This window comes from Rhipicephalus sanguineus, chromosome 3, assembly GCF_013339695.2.
Source record: "Rhipicephalus sanguineus isolate Rsan-2018 chromosome 3, BIME_Rsan_1.4, whole genome shotgun sequence".
In the NCBI taxonomy this organism is placed as follows: Eukaryota; Metazoa; Arthropoda; class Arachnida; order Ixodida; family Ixodidae; genus Rhipicephalus; species Rhipicephalus sanguineus.
In genome coordinates this window covers 92,334,720-92,340,146 of record NC_051178.1, presented here as the reverse complement: position 1 = coordinate 92,340,146, position 5,427 = coordinate 92,334,720, and the positions used below count along the sequence as shown (strand labels likewise).

The following is a 5,427-nucleotide window of genomic DNA, read 5'->3' as shown; positions in this document are numbered from 1 at the left end:
TTGAGGGGACCATGAGGCGATGCGAAGCAGCGTTTCGTCATGTCGAACCCGCATTTCAGAGGGGAAGTGGAGGGGGGGAAGGGAAGTGGAGAGGGCGAAAGTGGGAGAGGGGAAGTGAGAGAGGGGGAAGGGGAGAGGGGGAAGTGGAAGAGGGTTCGCGCATACGCAGTAAGGGTGGTCACCCCGCACACCACCACCACCGGTTTGATCTCCGCCATAAGATGCTTCGCATCTGAAAAAACATATATACCCCATGAAGTGGACCGGGGGATGAACGCCGCTGTAGCTCAGTTGGTAGATCATCGGACGTGTTATTCGAAGGTCGCAGGTTCGGTCCCTGCCAGCGGCAAGTTATCTTTTCATCCACTTTACTTTCTTCACATTTACATCATGGTTACTACAAATAACATCACCTATACTTTCCTTGGCTTTTTGTCGGTTAGTTCTCATTAGAACACATTGTATTTCGCGACTGTCCTCTTATCGCACAACAGCAGCAGACGAGGGCCTCTATAGGCTGGCTGACGTGGGAGTGCAAGCATTAGTTGAAAGCTGCACTTCTTGAGGGTCTTATAGACTATTTTCATAATACACGACCACGCTTCTTTGCGCTGCATATTCGCCGAACTAAAGGCGGCACCTGTTGTGCTTCAAGTGGAGACGAGGTCGCAGTTGCATAGGCTGGGGTTTGTCTATTATCTGTGTTTATTCCAATAGAGCTGTGTGTACATTTCCCGCGTCATAGCGCAAGCAAACTGCGCTTGAACGCGCTGTTTGCGGAAGTGACTAGACTAACTGCTATGCACTGGGCTAAATGCATCGCAGGAAAGCTAGCTTTACAATCATGAAAAGGGTATATATACGCTATAAGGTGGACATTTGGGCTAGTTGGTATATAGTAGAATGAATAATATTATTAGCTTCCTTGAACCCTTCGTCTTATTATATATATATGGATCACTTCTTTCTGTCACCATCATCATACTTCATCACTATTTTCCCCCGTTGCATTTTCCGCAGCGCAGTGTAGGAGGCCCGGGCGTACTAGCTCAGGCCACTCTCCTTGCCTTCTAATATATTTATTCTCTTTCATTCATTGGTAAACAATAACCTTTTATTTGCTCAGGAGTAAAGTATAACGACAATAAGAACCAGTCAGGAAATAAACAACGCATATTACAATGTGGCACCTCTTGAACCACTGTATAGTGCAGTTAAACAAGAGAAACAAAAAAAAATAAACCCTGAGACTTACATACTAATAATATGTGGTGTTTTACGTCCCAAAACCACGATATGATTATGAGGGACGCCGAAATGGAGGGCTCCGGAAATTTTGGCATTCTAGTGTTCTTTAACGTTCACTACATTGCACAGAACAGGGGCCTCTACCATTCTGCCTCCATCGAAACGCGACCGCAGCGGCCGGGTTCGAACCCGCTTCCTTCGGGTGAGCAGCCGAGCACCGTAACCACTGAGCCACCATGACAGACCTGAGAGTTAAATTAAATGCCCAAGAATGTTGCCATAGACTGCAGGCGAAGAAAATCGCTGGTTTATCAATGTCAAGGAGGGCTGAGTTTGTGCGACGAGACACGATGAAACAGGGCGGAGCCGAAAATGAATACAAACAAACTAAACAACTAGACGATGCGTTAGCGCGCCTGAAATCTACATAAAACAACAAACTTCGCTGTTGAGCGTTGGCGCACCGCCTTGCAGCTGTCAATCAATAAAGCCATAGCGTGAAAACACAAGGACCAAGGAAGAGGTCCTGCGAAAAGGTTGCAGCTTTTTGAACGAATACGAATTAAGAACAGTCCAACATTTTGAAACATAAAAATCGCTTATGTAATTGAAGAGTGACCTGATTTTCAAGATAAGTTGCACAAAAGATCCTGGCTATGTAGCGAGATACCGATAACATATCTGAAGAGGCGGATTCGTGCCTTCGGGAACGGGGTCTTCAACATTGTATTTTTATGACTATTGGGCACATTAATAAAGTGGGCGAGAAGCAGGTGATATCTAAACTGTTTCTGTCGCTGCCTTCGAGCAATGCTTACCACCTGTATCACAATCGCAGTCGTCGTTTTTTAATCTTCTGTGAACAACGTCCACACCGTGCTCCGCTTGCGATTGCTCGCCATTATGACATGACAAAGAAAACAGTGTACACACCAAAATGTAATAACAACGCAATATAGCAAGGAAGCATCACGTGCACTTTGCCGATGGTTAACCAGCACACGACACAAGAAAGCAGGGCGAGAGGAGGTGAATGCAGTAGGCTGTGAGCGATTAGAAGCGGTCAAATGCATCTCTGCCTCGTCGGGGTGGGGCCGCCTCCTGCCAGGGCTCGAAGCCTTGGGCAGGGCTTGGAGGTAGACGCTGTAGGCGACGGATACCAGGGCGAGTTCATTTCTGCCTCTATGGGATAGGGCCGCCGCCTGCTTTCGGCTCGTTCTGCTAGTGTACAAATATGCGCTGTAGTGAAAAAGAGTAGCTGCGGTCAACTTCTGCGTCTCGGCATCGCTCGCCTCATCGCTCGCCTCCCCCCAACGCGGCCAAGGGGCAGTGTTGGGGGGAGGATGGGGGGTGCCGTAGTCGATTAATCGAATAGTTTTATTCGATTAATTCGATTAACTGAAAGGCGGAAATCGATTATGGTTAATCGATTAACGGTGCTCATTTAATCGATTAATCGTTCATCGATTTTACCATCCCTACAATTTGTGTAGATCCCACCACTCACCGCTACGGCGTAAACTGCAATAACCCTGAGAAGGAGTACAGAAAGAGAGAAAAAGAAAGACAAAAACAAAGCAATGGAAGGAAAGATATAAAGAAAGAGAAGAAGAGAAGTAATTGTCGAGAAAAAGTGCTTAACGAGACAGGATTCGAACGCGCAAAACCTCAATACGAAGGCTAGCGTCCTAACCTTTGAGTATTCAGGCATGCCAGCAGAGCGCAGCATAGGCTTGTATAGTATAGTGTAGCAAAGGGGCGGGAAAGGAAAGTGAGCGTGAGGAGGAGAGAGGTGATGGTGAGGAGGAGAGACTCCCACTATTCACCGCTGGTTCGCTAAGAGAGAGACAGTGATTGAAAGATATGTGCAGAAAGAGAGGGGGAGAATAAAACCAATTGGCGAAGCCTGCACTATGTCGCGCAAGCCTTCAAACAACGAAACTGTACTATTCTGAAGTCTAATATGGTTGCTTCTAGGTTGTTGCAAGGCTTTAGCTAGGTTAGTAACGACACAAATGTCGAAACACCAGAACCGAGCGTTCGCCCCTCAACATTGAGCTACGGGCGCGTCGTCGTTGGCGTAGGGCTTCCATCGCTTCGTCCCTTTCTCGCAGCCGCCGTTGCCTTTCCCGTTACTTAGTATAGCAGCTTCGCACTAGTCGTGCCAAGTCTTTCTATCGTTTTATGTCCTTATTACCATAATTTCTCTCTATTTTTCTCTCTGTCTTCCTCTCTTAGTTATCCAGTGGTGAGTAATGCGGTGCGTGGTGAGTAACGCGTGAGGGGGAGACAGAAAATTAGGTGGCTAGATGAGATTAAGAAGTTTGTATGTATAACATGGCACCAGAAAGCACAGGAACGGGTTGATTGGCGGAACATGGCAGAGGCATTTGCCCTGCAGTGGGCTTAGACAGGCAGATGATGATGATGATGATGATGATGATGACGAGTAATTGGGTTTCTTCCTATGCACCCTCCTCCTCATCATCACATCTCTCCTCACGCTCGCGCCCCGCCGACTGTTGGCGCTCGACTGTTGGCGCTCGACTGTTGACCCGACGAACGCGGGATCGAATCCCGGCCGCGGCGGCTGCATTTTCGATGGTGGCGAAAATGTTTGAGGCCCGTGTACTAAGATTTAGGTGCACGTTAAAGAACCCCAGGTGGTCGAAATTCCCGGAGCCCTCCACTACGGCGTCTCTCATAATCATATCTTGGTTTGGGGCGTTAAACCCAATGTATTATTATTACCATTATTATTATTATTATTATTATTATTATTATTATTATTATTATTATTATTATTATTATTATTATTATTATTATTATTATTATTATTATTATTATTATTATTATTATTATCACGCTCGCTTCTGTTTCCCACCCCCTTGCTACACTATAACATACAAGGCTGTGCTATGCTCTGCTAGCGTGCCTGGATAGCCGAGTGGTTAGGACGCTCGCCTTCGGATTGACAGAACGCGGGTTCGAATCTCGCGTCCTTGAAATATTTTCTTCGGCAAGAATTTTTCTCTTTCTCTTTTTTAATATCTTTCTTTCCGTCTTTGTATTTGTTTCTCTCTTTCTTCCTTCTTTCTTTCTCTCTCTCGCTCTTCTCTGTACTCGTTCTCAGGGTCATTACTGGCCCTCATGATGATGGTACTTTTCTGATAGGCCGCACACACATACCGTGGCTAGCTTAGACAGCTTTGCTGTTGAAAGATAGAAAGACTTCGCACGAGTAGTGCGAAGCTGCCGTGCTATCGAACCGGAAAGGCAACGGTGGCTGCGAGAAGAGCTCGAAGCGATGGAAGCCTTACGACAACGACGACGTGTCCCATAGATCTACGAGAGGGGCGAACACTCGTTTCTGGAGTTTCAATATCCGTGTCGTGACTAATCTAGCTAAAGTCTAGCAACCTAAAATCAAGCAGTTTAGTAAGGTGGATATTTGGGCAAGTTGGTAAATCTTCATCTTAACACAGCGCACACACGAACACAGAGATAAAATACAGATATTTAAATGGTATTTCGCACAAGCAGATTAGGCTTTAGAATCACCCAGTTTCGCTGTTTCAAGCCTTGCGCGACTTAGTGCAAGCTTCAGCATTTTTTTTTCACAGAAAGAAAATGAACAAGCTCTTGACAAACAGCAACCTGAAATTTCTTTGATACGTAAAATCGTTTTTGAGAGACCAATGCGCCTATTAGGGGTAAGCTGATAAATTCAGTGAAGGAAGGAAGATGACTTTTAAGGGCTCGTTTTTCTTTGTTAGACACGATATTAATGAGAACTAACAGACAACAATGGCAAGGAAAGTATAGGAGATGTTACGTGTAATAATTGGAATATAAATGTGAAGAAAGTAAAGTGGACGAAAAGATAACTTGCCGCCAGCAGGGACCGAACCTGCGACCTTCGAATAACGCGTCCGATGCTCTACCACTGAGCAACGGTGGCGGTCATCTCCCCGTCCACTTTATAGGGTATATATGTGCATTTCAACCTAGGAGTGTTAGTCAGCGCCGATCGCAGCCATGACGGCGAGTGTGGAACACTTTTTCTGCCTTTTTGGCGTCACGTAGCACGTGATCTTTTGACAAGCTGGCAGCTGACCAATAATGCCACGCATACTGCCTGAAGGCATCAAGTCTGCCAGAACGAGGCCCTTGCTATGA

General features: G+C 46.0%; 1 non-coding gene across 1 annotated transcript; it reads left to right on the top strand.

Annotated features, from left to right (window-relative positions):
- Window positions 1-276: 276 nt before the first annotated feature.
- Trnat-ugu (transfer RNA threonine (anticodon UGU)) lies at window positions 277-349 on the top strand. The gene has a single exon. It is a non-coding gene; the product is annotated as a tRNA-Thr (tRNA).
- Window positions 350-5,427: the final 5,078 nt, after the last annotated feature.